Source organism: Danaus plexippus, chromosome 4 (genome assembly GCF_018135715.1).
Source record: "Danaus plexippus chromosome 4, MEX_DaPlex, whole genome shotgun sequence".
NCBI classification, from domain to species: Eukaryota; Metazoa; Arthropoda; class Insecta; order Lepidoptera; family Nymphalidae; genus Danaus; species Danaus plexippus.
Window position 1 is genome coordinate 5,316,690 of NC_083538.1, and position 18,728 is coordinate 5,335,417.

The 18,728-nt window shown below is 29.4% G+C and overlaps 1 long non-coding RNA gene across 1 annotated transcript; it reads right to left on the bottom strand.

Annotated features, from left to right (window-relative positions):
• Positions 1 to 13,291: 13,291 nt before the first annotated feature.
• Positions 13,292 to 15,012, bottom strand: LOC133320117 (uncharacterized). Its single transcript, XR_009753570.1, has 3 exons — positions 14,802 to 15,012; positions 14,416 to 14,587; positions 13,292 to 13,801 (listed from the first exon to the last, which is right to left on the bottom strand). It is a non-coding gene; the product is annotated as an uncharacterized LOC133320117 (long non-coding RNA).
• Between the last annotated feature and the right edge of the window lie 3,716 nt (positions 15,013 to 18,728).

An 18,728-nucleotide genomic window follows, 5' to 3' on the forward strand; every position in this document is an offset into this window, starting at 1 on the left:
ACAAGAGCAGTAGGTGCAACACTTGTACATTTTAATATTTTAAAAACTACGTTAATGACGCCAAAAAAAACAAAAATTTACGTTGACTACTTGCATATCTTCTAATATTCAAATATCGTGTTAAAAAATACCAAATAGTTATAAATTTTAGTACATTTTTCAGATAACACTTATTTTTAGATAATAAAACAATTGAAACCTCAATTTTCTCAAATATAACCGTATGATTATTTTTTAGGTGTATACTATTTAAGGTCAACTATTAGTGAAAAACCATTTCCAGCTTGCTGTAGAAAAAAATGTGCTCCACTTTACTTTCACTTTCTATAGACCTCTAAAAGATGCCTTAGTAACAGATATATATATATTTTTGAAGAATAATCTTTCATTCTAAACCCGAGAGCTGAGACTAAAATTTTTGTAGAAATAGCTCTTTTAGCCATCCACAAGATTAGATTCAAGAGGATAAATCTTTCCTTCCTCCCACTTGCGTCGCCCATATTGTGTGACGGCTTTATTCAGGATTATTTATACAGAACATTTCGTTTTCTGGCATGTTGAATAACGCCTTTAATCTCTCTTATTTCGAATAGTTTCGTATTCACCTTTCAAAGAAGCTGTTACTCATAAATAAAAGCAGAATTACACTAATTTACACACGAAACACGAAAACAAAACTGTATACGTTTTAACTATCATTTAGTTAGCAATATATTTTCTAAACAGTTCCTAATGTATCCACTCTAAAGTTAAATTGGAAAACTTCTGTTGCAACAATGTACCTACCGCTGTTATATATTTCGTCTTCCGCAACATTTTAATTGTGTAACTAGCAACGGAAAATATATGTGTATTAAAAGATATTTTAAAAGTATAACGTTAACGTAGAAATAACAATTTTCAATAAACTATGAAGATTCTGCTTCTAATCGAATGAAATTATGAGAAAATATATTTAAACTTGGAAGACATCGTGTTTTAGAAATATATTAATTGTAGTTTTACTAACTTAACCTACCCAGGTTAAGTGAGAATGTGGTTAAATAAAACTCAATAAAATTTAGAACTCTAAAATATTTTGTTTAAATAATTTTTATTGATAAAACTATATTGTACAGAGTCTCTTAAGTACCATCTAATTAGTCTCCTACTATTTATCTCATCTAAGTACTAACTAAAAATGTTTATCTTAAGTTTCGTTAACAAAATAATGACACATTTGATGCATATTTAACAAGAAAAAAAAATAATAACAACGGTTTATAATAAACAAATTTACCAAGACCCAACAGAAAAGCGACCATTTCCTTTTACAATTTGTAAATTACTTCACTAATCTCTGTTTGTGCAATTTGTTAAATGGTAATCCATCTCGGAATCATCAAAAATGCTATTCAGAATAAATAATCGACTGTAATTTAAAGCATTTTCCTTTTTTTGTCATATTTTAAACTTAATTAAGTATAATATTTTCTTGTTTTACTTTACAGAGGAAAATAAGGTTTCTAGTAACTATTTGCATAAAATTTTAACGGATACAACATTAACGGATTTCTTTATGTTATGACTCATTGTAATTTTACGCCATAACACGGTATTAATATTTTACTCGATATATTTTTATAATTTAATAAAAATTCCCAATAATTCTGTGAAAGAAGATTCTTATCACATCCCCATCATTGATTATTTTATATAATAATATAATTTTCATTTTGTTATACTTATAGCTCAGACACTGATAACATTCTAGATTTCCTAAAAAGGGACGATATCAATTATTTTCAACACGATACGCTTTTCTAATGTAAAGAGATCGGTTTCAACAAATATCTATGATAATAACTTTCTTAACGCTTCAGATAATTTAACAATGAATAAATAATGGTTAAACTAAAATAATTACAAAACATTCTGAGAAATAATAAAAACAGAGTCAAGAAAATTATTCGTACCGTGGCTATTAGCAAATTGTGTAATTTTCCTTTTTCAAATTTCTGTAGACCCCTGACAAAATTGCTTTACCCTCGCAACCCGCCATTATGGCAGAAATGATGAAAATGGGCTGTAATAATAATTATGAGAATCAAGTTTGCTTTATACAAGTTATATATTTGCTTATATATAATAATACAATGGACCATCCATTATTAAACAAGGACATTCCTTCGCAGATTAACATTCCTTTGCTGCTTATGGTTACAAAACAAAAAGGAATAAAATGTTATTAAACAAATATAAACTACAAATGTATGTACACACGACATACCTCTACATAAACTCTTAGTAAAAGCCTATATATTGGAAACTCTTCAAGCATTTTTCTGTATATAATATTTACGTTTTCATCTAAAGATAAAAACTTCGATACACACTTCATAGAAATTATCTTAATTCAGTACAAAAGTTAGAACGATTGGAGACCATTTGTAAACCTATTCTAGTCCATCCATGTCCGTTTCCTTTAATCAATAACAGATAGGATTGTTTTAACTATACGAACCCTAAAAGAAGTTACTACGTTTGATCAAGAATTTTCTTTTTATAAGATATTTCCTTCAGATACATTATTTTCTTAATGATTCCGAACCTAATTGGAAAGAGGACAATATTTTATCAGAAAATATCTTTCTATCCTGCAGATGTGTAAATGAAAATGTGGTTTTCAAGAACAAAATTCTTAAATCGTTATGTAAGGAAAGAATATATATTTAGAAATGTAAAAATAGACGCTTAAAACATCTATAACCAACCATGCCTTAAAAACGGCGCTGCAAATATGGCTTTGGAGAGAAATTGAGAACTTTTACACGAAAACTTAAGCCTAATTTACGACGGCTGCCAAAGAGCGCGGAAAATTTAATAAAATTAAAGTTGTATGCTTTATATATTCCTACTTAAAACGCTATTCAAATTATTCCTACACTTCTGTTTTGCAATTAATCAGAGGTTATTTTGTGTTTTATTACAAAACAGATCCTATATTCAAAATAATTAAATAAAAGAAGCATCGCCTGGACTTAGTTGTATTTGAATATGATGTGTTTTAATAAGTATAAATATAAAAAGATCTCCTCTGCGAGACACAAAGTACATTTTAACTGTTAAACCTCAGGACTCTCGATCCGGAGATTCGTTTGTGAAGGACGAAAAGAGACTTTCTTTAAATTAATTCTTAAAAAAGTTTATGTAGTGTTTTAAAATGAATTCTCACTCTTGAAAGTTTTTTAACTTTTAGTTTTCTCACAGATCTAAGGTTATTTACGATATCGTATTATTCTTTTCTCATAGAAATGCTAGTGTTACAGGTTAAAGAACGTTTTATTCCGTATTTTGTGGTTTAATAGCATTAAGAAATACAAATGCATATTTTTCACATACAATATAAGATTTATATATATTTATTTTTACTGTTAATAAGGAACTTCTTCTAATTAAAAAATTCCTTGCACTATTTTCTCGCAATTCATTCTACATATATCATCCCCTAAATGCTATCAAGTTAGATTAGAAAACTTGTTTCCTACGAGCGCTGCTCAGATGTTCACTGCAACAAATTGTAGAGAGATCTAGTCGGAATAGTCTGAACAGTTTGACATTTTAGGTGTTTATTTAAAAAAAAATGTTATTTGAAATATTTTTAAGTTAAAATAGTTTAATGTGTAAAGTTTTATATACGTTTTTTTATTTTAGTAATGTAATAAGAGATAAAATTTATAAAGAAGTATTAATTTATTTACATACATGTACTTTTAATAATAACAAAAAAATCTATAGCAACAAAATAAATTAGTAAACACAGATGGCCTTATCGTCTATATGCAATCTCTTAAATTATTAGTTATATATTTTTTTTATAAATTAAAATAGTTAACTAGTAGGGGGGCATTCGATAATTTTGTATCTGAAACACTGGAAGATTGTTAAAGGCATTTTGCCTCATGACGAAGTAAGTACAGAATGAGGTGTTATTTTATAGTCAGTTACTCGGAATTTAAAAGATCCCAAATTTATCCTTTAGGTAAGAAAGCGGCTATCTAGTACCGAAGAGACAAAACATATAAACTCCGGATTCACTCTATAGGAAAATATTTGAAATCTTCATGAGATTCGGATGTGTAATAATATGTGTGTATGTAAAATATGAACAGCGGCTATTCATTCTTTTAAGTACTTTGTTGTCCTCCGTAAAATGTTTAATATTTCATAGGCAAATAATCAAGTAAAATAAATGTCAGAGAATGTGTTAACATAGATTCGGTTGTAATTGGAAGAAAAAAATCTTAGTCATCGCAAGGAGCTCAGATCCATAAAAGTTTTCTCACAAAATTCGTTCAACTGTGTAATACAAAATGGTATTTGATCCAAATGTTCACCAAGATCTATGTGAAAATTATTGAAAATAATTTTGTATTATTATACACATTATATACATTATATTCTATCGAAAATCCTTGGTTTGATATTGGGAGTAAATCTTATAATTATCTGATACCATACTTGCTTGGATTTTGTTTCAAGCCACACATCTTAGCATTCGGTATAGTAAAGCTTTATTATCCACAGTATTAATATCTTGACTGAAATCCAGCAAACTGTAACATATCGATAACCCATCGCTAGCTGAATATCATCAGCGACTTTGACTTGTGCCGTAACTTTACCATGAACAAGTTTAAAGCCGTATTTAAAGAAATTAATTGTGTATCCACCGAAAATACCTAGAAGCGAAAAATTTTGGTATCTCTCATGATTGCACAAAAAGAATTGTGCAAATCAAATAATGCAAAACTTCCAACGATTGTTGGTACACCCCAAATTCGGTTGATTATAAAAGGGCTAAGGATATTATAAATTCTGCAAGTTAAGGAACCTGATTTAAAAAAAATGTAAAGACCTCCACTTCAGACACGTGTCAAAATTTAACATTGTTGATTTTGAAATCAGATTTGAAGATATTCTGTTGATGGAATTTGATCATAATCTCATTTTAGTAAGTAGAAAAGACGTAAGTAGAAAATATGGTAAAACAGTGCAACTTGTCGAGGTAGGTGATAATAAGAAACTTAAAGTGACTTTAAAAAAAGAAATTAGTAATTGTGATTGTAAACAGAAATACTCGCAAAATATTCTGGATAATGTTAACTTCCTGAAAGGCGAAACTTATTCGAAACGACGTCATCGTAAATCAAATCAAACTCAACCAGTGCTTGGTATGATGATGACAGACGATGCTTGAACCTTGACTCTGGGACAAAAATAACATCTATATAGCTGGCTTCAAAAGATACAAGCATAACAAAATTATATTTAAAATATGTACATCAATAAATGAGGTACTGTTTATGTATGCATTTGTAGACATGTGGATATATGCATGTGTATATATATGCGTACAAACGCATGTGCGTAACACTTAAAATGTCTAGAACGGCCAGGTTAAAAACATTGCTAATGAAAACTTTTTTGAATTGAAATATTAGAATTCTTTGGTATCCAAACGTAGTATATTGCATTCAGTTGTCATTTGTTTTTGTGAATTGGCGGCAAACCTAAAAACTCTTGTTCCGCGTGAAAATTAACCTAACGCGAGAAATTTTTCTGTCAATTATTTCTTATAACTTACGTTGTGGTCTTACTCAGAAACAAAGCTATGATAGTTATTTCTTAATGAAGCCCCATCTCGTGCCACTATATAAAATTGGTTTAACGATTTCACCATGGACGTAGCAATCTCAATGACAATACGCGTGAGGGACGTCCTTTGACAGCGACTTCTGAAGATACCATCAGTGCTGTGCAACGCATGATAAAGCAAGATGAGAGGGGGACCTATCAGCACATATGGGCAAGCCTAGGCATTGGTATGAGTCGAGTTCAAAAAAGTATACACGAACATTTAGACGTCAGGATGCTTTGAACCACATGGGTTCCCCATATTTTAACCGACGGCCAGAAATTCCTTCGCATGGACTGGTGTTGCCAAATGTTAGATAAGTTCAACGGCGGTGACTCAATGCTGTATTTGACTTCGGCACAGGTGATAAAAGCTGGATATATTGCTACTAATCCAAAAACCCAAAAGACAATCAGCTCAGTTGGTGTTTTCATTCAAGAATCGGCCAACTAAGATTAAGAAAGGAGGAAGGCAAGGAAAAAAGGTGATTGCTTCATTATTTGGTCGGAAATCTCATTTCGCGACAATTGTGCTAGAAGATGGAGGGATAGTTACTGCAGACTGGTATGACAATCGCTGTCTGCCTGTTGTCTTGAAAAAAATTTGGCAGCAGCGCTCTCAAAGCAGGATTCTTCTTCACCACGACAATGCTTCAGTGCACTCGACAAAATGGACTGCTGAATATTTGACTATGGCAGGTGTGGAGATAATGAGTCGCCGCTATAACAGTCCTAACCTGGCCCCCTACGACTTTTATTTATTCCCAAGAACTGAAGATGAAATTCGAGGTATTCGCCTCGAATCTGCGGTGAAAACTTATAAAATGCCGCAGAAGAGACCCCTAAGGAAGAATGGGCCCACTGCTTTTCTCCGTAGTTGCATTGAAAGCGACGATATTTAGAGAGAAACGGAGATTTATTCGAAAAACAATAGGAGTATTGGCAACTTTTTACATTAACTCTTTTTCAATTTTCTATTCATTTTCAGTGTCACCTAGGTATATATGTTCATATATCCACTTCAGTACAAACATATATCTACTTCTATATAAAAACGCTTTTTCTTATTTAAGAACACATATTGTTTTTCAATACAAAAACTATATCTGCCTGGTATGAATAACAAAGAGAATTTGCAAACTTTGTTAAAGATGTATACAATAAATCCTTTCAGTAAGTTTTGTACGTAATCTGCAAATACTCTATATATCATATATTAAGCGAAATGAATACAGACCTGAGCTGTACGGGACCGGTATTACGAATTTAATCTCACTGAAATGTTGTATCGCTGAAATTGCACTCTGTTTACGAGAATCATCTGGCTGCGCGTTACATTCAGAAAAATATGAAAAGAAAATTGACAATACTCTTTGAAAAGAAAAAAATTAAAAATCTGTACTATAAAAATGAGAAAATGAAACAAGCTTCTCTTTGGAGGATTGCATTTAATTCGCTGCTATTCTATGAAAACATTAAACATATATATAAACAATATATATAACAATATCACTAACCAGAAGTAATCACAATTCCTAGATTTCAAATTCGAATATTATAAGTAATATACTATCCAGTAATTATGACTACTGGAATTAGAATCAAGCCATGTACAGGTAAAGTTAATAAAGAGGCAAACGTATATATGATGTTCAAAAGTTTATTACGAAAAAGTTACATTTCAACGGTGAAATTGCTTTAAATCGTAAAAGCAATTTAACCACCGAGTTGTTAAATTACAGTGAAATGATCTCTTTATGTTTAACTTTCTACAATCCACCAACCGCTGAACTGGATACGAATCGTGACTTTGTAAAACTTCTACGAACACATTCCATTATTAAGTACGTGGGTTTATTTCGGTTATGTATTTCTAGTAGAAAGAAATTTACTACACACCAATTAATAAAACACAGTAAAAGTTTGCTGAAATACTCAGCAGAATCAAAATTAAATATAAATATTTGCTTTCCTTGCAACACACGTATCATTTTTGTTGTCTGTAAAAGTATTATACATAATATTTATGATATTTACAACAATGTCATGAATAAATTATTAAATTATATTCTTATAGCAGATTTTAAAATATGCAGTATCGATTATTTATTTTTACTTATTTTTATAAAAAAGTTTATTCAATTAAGAGGGAAATACACTTGGAATAATCTGAAGACATAAAATGCCCGTCAGTCCGGCGTGTTGCCGTACCGCAGAGACCTCTATTTGTCATTTTATTAGTCACGCGCACCGCAATATTCTGCAAATAACTCGGTAGCCGGTGCGACGAGATTGCTTCCGAGTTTACGGCCTCCATCCGAGACCAAGGACCGAGAAAAAGTTGTAAATTTTCCGCAAAATCGCGCATTTATACGAACTCCACTGACCTCTGTTTCTTTAACCTCTCGTTGTAATTCCGCCAGAATTCTAACATACTGAAATTGAACTAACCTGGAAAATTCTTAAATAGAATCGTTAGTATAATAAATTCTACCCTCGTATTTTGTAACAACTTATAATTTTTAACATAATAGCAAAACCTTTACCAAATTCAGTTTGAATTCGATGAAAACCGATGTTTTCCGAGTTTGGTTATTTAAGGCTTTCCCGCAATTTTTAAACAACGTTAAAATCTAGTTGGTTTTTCTTTTAAAATTAACATGATTTTCAATTAATTTTAATTGAAGACTTCTAAACGAACATCATTATTAAAGAATCTCATTATGTATAAGGAGGTCTTAATTAGATCCCCATGTTTTGTTAACAAAAAGTAATTTGTTATTAAATATGCGTTTACAAACCTGAAACCCAAACATTCGCAAATCAAATCTAAACTTTTTGAGTAAATCCTATATTAATTACGGAGACTTATGTATTAAGCCGACTTAAAGATTTTTTTATAATTTTTATAATTATTATTTAAAAAATTTATGATTCATCACTAGTCCATCATATTATTTACATGTTGAAATTATAGTTTTAAAAATAATATCGAGCATATAATACGTAACCAGATTTACATAAGTTTCTATTTACAGATTTATATAAGCTTGTTTGCTTTGAAAATGCACACAGATATGTGAAATGCGGATTATTTCATAACAAATAATAATGCTAGAGCTATTTCCATTTCAAAAACTGGACCGTTCATTATTAAAACATTCCTGTTTTCATTTACAGTAAAAAATAATGCGTAATCGAAAGCATTTACGTGAACTATAAGGTAAACTTAATTTCAAATGTTGCGTGTACTACTAACCTAAGTTTTAATCTTGTTTAATTAGAAACATACAATTCCGCCATACAAACCGCTTCCGAAACAACATTTTCGTGTCTTCTTCAACATATTGCGAACATTATAAATTATAATCAGTGATGATTTAGTTTGAATGTGTGATTTCATTACAATCAGATGGATTTTTTAAATATTCTTGAATTCGAGTTCATTTTGTACTCGATTTTAATTAGCACTTATTGACTTATCGGAACTTTCCTAACTGTGAAATTTAATTTGCTTCCTAATTTTTCAAACAAAGAATCTAATTAAATGTCATTCGATATCACGTTATACGAATCAACATTTATTTAAGACACAATATATTAACATTTTAGTAAAACTTTTATTGTTTGGTATGTGAAATTTTATTAAAACTGTCGTAAAGATTAATTTTACAATTTTTAATAGCAATAAGATACGAAATTACTTTTCATTTTAATTAAATGTCAATAATAACATTAATTTTACATTAATTTTGATAAATATTAACGGAATGAATAAATAACGGCCAATAACCATAGCCATAGTAAATGTACATATTAACTGAACTAGAAACTTTACAATGCAACCGTAGATTCCGGGACACAATCTAACTCTGAAAAGCTTTAATCCATTGCGAGCAAGACCACTTTAACAATAGGACTAAAGGAATTCATATTTGCTACTGTTCCCTCTCACGGGTACGGAATTTAAATGAACTTTGCCCAACAACAATGACACCACAGACTTTTGTTACGCGAACAATACCTTTCACAGGAAGAATTAAAAATTGTGAACAAAAGAGCACAAATTCATATTGCGGCGTGAGGTGCTCGCGACTATTACGCAGTTGTGAGTTCACAGAATCTGCTAACGTACTAACTTGTTTTATTGTGAAGAAAGGACTCAGGCTCGGAATTGACAGTCGCCCAAAAACAAACGTTTAAAAAGTTGGATTGTTTTCATCAGAACTATATACAGCTAATATTTTTGTTCCTTCCACATGAACCACCCAGGCGAATTCAATAAAATTTTTGTCCAAGAACTTTGATTGAGAAAATCCACGTATAGTACTAGTACGTTCTTAATTGAGCTTGTAGAATATTCTAAAGCCAATAGTAATAATTTGTAATACACACGGCATGCCGATGTCAAGTATGACAAATACGAAATGTAATTAACCATAACATATCTGTTATACTGTTTCTAATTACTGTACAACGGTTCCTACTTGGGTATGACACGAATAGCTTGTTAATAATAAAAGTTTAAATATACGGCACAACTATTATCACGGAATGTTATTAGTATTTTGTTTAAAAATTTAATGCAGAATTATTTAATTCTAATAACTGAACTGTATAAGTTTAGAACGTGGATTTACTAATAGAGTTTTATGTATCAACATAGTTTTAATTTAGTTAAGTAAGGTCAAGTCCGTATTACACATGACTTTAACATGCATGGTCCTTCATAATGGTTTGGCTACTTACCCAGAACTCAAAAATAGTGCTGTTATAATTGCTGACTAAATGACTAAGTATATTATTGAAATAGAAATTATAAAGTAATGTAAATGAATTTTCAATTAATTTCCTACGACAGCACACCCGCCCTCACTTTCATTTAAATTTGTTTACTTAATGGTCTCCCAGTCAAAGATCAAAGAGTAATAAAAATTACACGGTCAATAGTTTTTATAACTTAAACAGACATTTTTCAATTTTTATTTTTGCTTTCAAAACACAAACTCAGTTATACTTAGTGTAGAACTGCGTTTCTCGTGTTATTAAATGTATTGTTCATCACTTGGCATGTTATTTCTTAGGCACTCACAATTCTTTCCTGTATATTGAAATAAAATATAAAAACAATAACAAATCACATATATAGGAGTTAAATTCTTTACATTTGAAATTGGGAACTTTATCCATTAAGGAAACTTAAAAAATTGTTTGGAAACACGTTTTTTTATAAAAAATTTCATTGAATGAAATAAAATCCTTTCACTTCATATATTAATTCATACCAGATTTTTTTTTATGAAATGTGTAACGAAATTTGTGTATAGAAATACACAATGTAACAACTTTTGGTGTACATTTAAACAAATTTGTCTTGAAACTCCAATACAAACAAGGGTCTCAACTACCAAAACAACTCAAGATACAGAATGCATTATACAAGTAACGAGCTATTCTTTATACACTTGGAAGTTAAATTGGAAAACTTGTGTTGTAAACATGTATGATATGTGGAATTGTATATTTGTGGCACTCCAGTCATACTATCTTTTAACAATAGTCTCCTCTTAGAAAATTGCATTTGAAAACTTTTTAAGCAACGTGAACAGCAATTTATTTCTTAACGTATTTTTACAGCTGGTAAATGGCGAAGATATTGTAAACGGTATTTATTGGAGCATTCTCATTGTCAACCAAATAAAATTCGTAGCAAATAGAGCAAAAATTAAGCAAAGTCAACTCAATGACCCGATAAATTTCGGCAACACGACCCTTTTATAAAATTTAATAATTTATTTAGAGAATTTGTTTCTTTTCATATCTTAAACGTTATAAGATCTTACAATGTTATTTAAATTGGGGTTTAACCGATTGTTCTCTTCCAATTTTATATTGAGATTTTTTTATATGTTTACGTTTATAATATACTTACTTTTGGCAAAAAAAAAAAATTCTTCGACTACGTTCCATTACACGTGAGTATATCATATGTTTCATAACGAAATTATGTACTTTATAAAAACAGTGAAAATGAATAGTTATTTGACGAAATTAAATTATTACATTTGTACCTAAGCAAAACATTAGTAATTTCTCTGGAGAAAATTGTTATCCTTTATAAGAAATGTTTCTTATTCCTTCATCTTGCATAAATTGTTTTCATGTTATTCAAACTTCAACATTTTAAACAATTTTACCTGAGATCGTAAATATTAATAGTCCTTACAGCAGAAATGTAATAAAATATAACAATTAATGTTATAGTGCATTTCCTAAAGTTTTATATTATTTTTTATAAAAAGAAATCCAATGCCTTCAGTTTTAAGAAAAAATAGAGAAATCATTTTGTCATTATAATTAGGATGACACGTAGCACTAGCGGCCTTTTGATGATTGATGGGGAGATTGTAGAAGACTGTCCTTTTGTGATATTTGAAGTCATTTTACCGATTTTATGTACGAATTCTATCATCACCTTTGCGTATCAGAAAATGGTAATATCTTAACAAAAAACAGGATGAGTAACAGGCGTGTCTCTAGTTTGCTATTCAGTAGACTTTTGAAATATAAATGAATATTTGAACCTATTCACTATCAGTTTTAAAGGACAAAACCGGCTTTTCCTAAAATCCATATATGTCAAATATGTACCATAATTTTATTTACATAAAAACATACAAGTACTTTTTTATTATACGTGTTACTGTAAATGTCTCTGTTTACTTTTTATAGCAATAAAATTATGCGATACGAATAAAAATCTTTCATAGAAACTTTTCAGGTACCATTGTAATGTATTTTATTTAATATCACGGCTAAAATGTAAGTTTTATTCCGCTATGGTAACTTTTTACAATGCCCCTGACATAATTTAGTTCGATACTTTACCGGGGAACTAAATTCGGAACACAATTTAAAGTTTATGCAGGTTAACACGAACGTCACAATGTTAGTGTGAAAAAAAGAAAGAACATTAAAACCGATACATCTCCGCAACCTGCACTACAAATAGCTATAAAACTAAACCCATGTAATCCTGGATTTTTGGTTTAAAATAGGTTTAAAAATAATGGGAACAGTTTCATGAAATGGTTGGAAAAGAATGGAAATACAAATAAAATTTCTATAAACCCGTCTCTAACGGCCGTTGAACAAACAAAAGAAATATCTTGGAATCTAATTAAATTAAGTTTTGTTTTTTTTTTATTAATATTATTAAGATCAAATGTTGCACAATAGCAGCAATTCACACATTTCATATTTTACATAGTGTTGAAGAGCATGATTTTATACTGAACAAAACTAGTTAACAATGGTACGAGAGGAAGTCATATTTGCTACTGCTCCCTCTCACAGCCACAGAATTTAAATGACTTGGTCCCACAATGACACGACAGGCTTTTGTCCCAAAGCAATACATTTCTGAAGATAAATTAAAAAATTTTGAACAAAATGCAGATATTCATATTACACAAAGCCGAATAGAGGAAGATAACTCAGATCGTGGTAATGAAAATGTGCTTTATAATGACAAAAAAATATATAATATGACAGTCCAGAAACCTTTCGAAAATTATATAATTTAAAGATTTATCGCTAACTTTAAATAAATTTAAAATATTTAAAGAAGTAATTTATTATATTATTCCTTATCACATCATCCTGCAAAAGAGCTAAAACATCACTTCAGTGAAGAAATAATACAATTACAGATACGCCTTTCAAAGCAAATACAAAAAGGCAGCAAAAGGTTTTAGAAAAACATAATTTGAATCGTTTACAAAAGTATTTGTCGTGAAGGCAGACATGTTGACGATGCGGACGCTTCTTAAAGATGGAACAATGTTATTTGTTAGGGAAACACTAAAAGAAAACTAAGTCCCTGTGTTAGAATTGCTGAACGAACTACTATTTAATACAAAATAGGTCTTAACGCTTTTGAATAAGGAGCATAATTAAATTGTTATTCTGTAACAGGTTTTAGTTATTATTTACCTAGAAATATAATTAATTTTTTTATACGTCAACAATTTTAATTATTCAATAACATACCTGGAGGATGGATAAAAGAAGAAAAATTAAATCGTGTTTAAATACTCTTAAATTTTTTACCTTGTAAGGAGATCTGAAATAAGTAAAAGTATTTAAATGGTAAGCGGCTGCTTTGCATCTTTCAACAAAATATTGTGAGGAAAAAACGAAATAACTTAAAAACAGATTTTGTTGAAAATTTTTCAACAACTTTTGTGAACATGTAAAAGTTTTGAGAAGTAAATAAACCTAAAATAACTTTATTAATTATATCTCGATTATTTTTATCGACTTTTATTTCTAACATGACAAGTTTATACAATTATAGTATGCAATAGTTGATACAGAATATAAACAAAAAAAATACATGTTTTCTACATTTAACTTTTATGTACTATTCATGAATCGTATATTTATTTTAAAGAAACTAAAGTTTTCGGAGGTAATTAATGTAAAATTTTTTCCGAATACAAAAATTCACTATTATTCATCGATCGATTTATCCAGTAACAAATGTTTATCCCGATCTTATCTATCACTCTAAGGAAAGAGTTGTAGGATTTGAGTTAGCTCTGTACAGTTATATGACAGTCTGACAGTCGTGAAGCATACTACTAAAATTTCCATTCACAAGTGAACAGCAACGACTAATTTATAAAAAAGTATTTTATTTTTATGCATAAATCAATGTAAATAATGTAAACTAACACTTTATGATTGGGAAGTTGAAACTGTTTGTCTTTAGGTAAACGGTGATAACCAACGATAAAGATGCAGAAGCAACAACTTCAAGTTGATCTTCCGTTACAGGGTTAGCTCGTCCGTGTACAGAGATTACAGCTGATACCCTTAATAGTATTTATTGAAATTCCCAGTTTATCTGTTAAGATCTTTATAGAGTTAAGTTTAGGCCTATCAATGCTTATATTACGTAAACAACAATAGCTACATAAGAATCCGTCGTAAATAAATAATAAGTTTTTTTTTTCATTGAAGAGAAAGCATATTTTTATATAATTAAAAAATATCAAATAACGATTCCTAATAATAGTTAAATTTCTTTGTGTTTAGTGAAATGATATAAAATTTCTTACCTTTGTGAACCGAGTTCCTTTGAGTCTCGTCTACAACCCAGCGCATGTGAAACTTTACATTCCACAATTCTACACTCTGCTTGCTCCCAACCCTATTAAAATTCTAGATGAAACATACGTATAGTTTAACGTGGGTTTTATAGTTAAGCCAAACTTTGCAGGCGGTTCAGTCACTTGAATCTGAATACGTAAAGATGTTGTTTCTCCAAAATGGCTGAAAACTAAATTATAAGTGTATTCTAATGAAATGATATTTGAAAATAATGAAGTGAGTATGGACTGTCTACAATCTCCTGGTAAGTTTTGATTCTTAAGACGATGAAAAATTATCCTTGATATTTTACAATAGCATTAGAGTCAATAATTACTCACCAGAAAAATGTACTTTTATTTTACTAAATAGCTCTTATTTTATTTCAATAATTTCAATAAACAGATAGGCTTCTACGAGGAGTAAGGGGAATTGTTTATATCGTTCTGATGACATTTTGTATTTTTTTTTTTTTTTTTTGTAAATGCCTAAAAATTCATTAATTCCCAGTGTTATTAGAAATATAAATACAAACTATATTTATAATCTCGAAGCCCCAGATGGATATATCTATACACAAAGTTGCTTTATAAAACATATTGCTACTTCAGCCAACAATACAATACTTTGTAGTGTGTTTCCCAAGGGCGTTGTTTTTGAAATGCATGTTAATATAAATTCGCAGACATGCAAGACCTCTTCGTCTCACATTATTTGGCAAACTCTTTATCTCTGGGCTACAGCTTGTTTATCGTCCTAGTCTTATATACGACTTCGTTATTTCCCTATTCTTAAGACATAAAAATGTCATCTATAAGAATAACCATGGTTTTATCTCCATATGTAAGCTGATAAGGAAAAATAATGAGCGGACTTATTTGGATCGATGAAGATTAACTTGTTATTGTAGCAATTTAATATAGTGAGCTTAATAATATGTGATAAAGTATTTACTGAGCCGAACATTCTGTTAGAATAATATAATACAAGTAGCAATAATGTCCATATTGTGATGGCAGTTTCGACAACATCATTCCACTTGTTTTTCTTGTCATTAACAACAACAGTTAACATAGAACGGCTAAATTAGTTTTGTTTTAGCAAGATAATTGCGTACGCTTTTATTTACGTTTGTTATTTCATTTCTTACAGAAACCGAGTTACCTTGAACGAGAATACGTATTTTAGATTGGGTCTTACTAGAATCGTGATCAGATAAATAGAGTCGTAATGAGAACTGTATTTTTATGAAACTTCACATATTTTTATTATATGAAAGAGTTATACGTAATGGTATAATAGAAATTACCAAATAGAACAAATAACCCCAATAAGCAAGTACCTAAATAAATATTAGGCCAGGTATGTGTGGTACGTAGTTAATGCGGCTCTTTGTGTTTTCAGCGGCACATTACGGCTCCCTGAAGCATGCAAGAGAGCATAAAATATAATAAGACTCGCATAATGAAAAAGGGGTCAATGTAGCCGCGGAACTACTCGTATTTATGTGTTGTACATAGCCTTTGTTAGTGACTGATTCAGTTATGTTTGTTATGAAATATGTATCATATTTTAATATTTGAAAATAACGTCTAATATATATTCAAAAGAAAATACTACCGAGTCTCAAAACATCATGTGAGTTACAAAAATATGTTATTTGCCCGCATAACTGTAAATAACATATCATAAACTGACGTTTTAATAGTTAATTATACAATAGCACTGTCGGTCTCTGATTAAATTATAAATTTAGTACTTGTAAGAAGGATCTCCGTATTCCCGCAACAAAAGCTGGACATAATGGACCAAGTTGGCATTTGCCAGATCTACGAGTGAATATTTAATGAATTTGAGATAGGCTGAACAAAAACGTATCTACATAAGTTGCGAACTCCAAAGACGAATACAATGGTAAAAGATTTAAACGGAATTCATTTTTAATTGAAAATTACCATACTATCTAACTTTCTTTAAATATTAATTTCATCTTTTTTTATAATTATTTTGATTTTATATTTTTTACCTGATTAAAACTAATTAACAATTGTTCCTTTTAATTTAGGATGAATTTAATATATTAAATCTTAAGATAAATCGTATTGTTTTTAGATTTTTCTATCTAACAATATAATGTAGTGAAATATTTTGAGGTCTCAAGTAATTGTAATGTGATGTAAAGTTAGACCTTAAAAAGTAGGTAGGCTTTCTGTTGTAATAAACAATAAGCGACCGGAATCTTGAAGATACGTAGTTTTTGATATATTCTAAATATTGAACTAAAATTGCAATTTTAATTAATTATTTTCTTAAAAAAAAACTATTTCCACCATTTTTAAATAGGAACATTCTCGTCCAATTTAAACGAACAGTCAGAACAATGAAAACTAAGAAACCAACGTTTTCTTTTAATGAAACAAAATCTTTTTTCATTGTCACTTCACTTTTAGAATACGATTTGCCATGTCTGTTGGTTTAATTACTTGGACCGTTGCGTACTGACAAGAATAAAAAAAAATCTTTCTAATTTACATCCTTCTAAAATCAAAATGCATCAATATTCTCCTTTAAGTAATGTCCAAGTCAAAATTGTACATTAACATGTAATGATATAAATGTTTATATTAATATTATGACATTCACACAATTAATTTAATAATTAACATATTAAAGGCAGTTTTGAGAGGATTTTAATTGTTGTGTTCACTGTTAGTACCTTATTATTGCATTTTTTTTTTCTTTGGAATCCCTTCCTAGTGTACATGTTTTATTCCAAAGAACAATTAAATGTATTCAACTGTTATAATTTCTCATCATAAAAGAGTTTCATACTAAGTCTCACTCCATTTAACTTGTAAGAGATGCTTCAGGGTCATAAAATAATTTTATTTTATGTGAAGTCACGTATAAGCTCCCTTCTGTATACAACACAGAAACGTAATAAATTTTATCCTAATGAAAAAAGGAATAGTCGATTATAGTGATATTTCATCTTAATATTTATGATCGAAAACATAAAAGACATTTCAGCTATTTTACAAAACATATAAAGGAATTTCGAAATTACAAATATTTCGGAAATTAAATCGTGAATCTTCGAAAATTCTTCATATACATAATCAATACATCGTTTCCGTTCTAGGTGAATCCCTTAAGCAAAATATCTGTAACATTTAAAAATTTTAGTCCGATTTTAAACAATTAAAACAGGATTTTATAACAGGAATCGTAGAACGATAGCCATATTGGAAAAGTCTCAACATCAACAAAATATTTTCGATTCAGAAAAAAACTAAATACTTCAGAAAAATACCGTTGCTTGTAAATTGCAAAAATAAAACGATATATTGAAGAATAACAAACTTAAAAAAAAAAAAACAAACATATATTTTTTTAGGAAAAACAAAATATATATTAAGTTCACCAATGATAAATTTTATATTTGTATATTTTTTTGTATGACCATGTATGTACATATTATTTGTTAAAAGTACTGGGATGAAATTATTTTAGTTATAAGCTGGTATTCCTCTTAATTTAAGGCGTTTCTGTGTTTAAATTTCAGAAGCTATAACGTCATAGACAAGTGCATTGGTTTTTGGTCATTTATTTTGCAAACCAAATCCGAGCTATCTCTAAAATTAAATTAGCAAAAGCTCAGATGCAAAACCTCGACTCCACATTCAATAAACTTATTGTATACTGGCTGAAATCTAAAGAAAGAACTATTTTTATTATCATTATCTTAAAATATGTTTTTCTATCTATTGGACTTAATATTAATTTTTTAGCTTCCATATGTATGAGCTTATTTATTTAGAGACAAACTTTATAAAATACGACTTCTTTTTTATTTCTTATAATAAATGCTACGTGTTCAAGAAATAAAACAACAA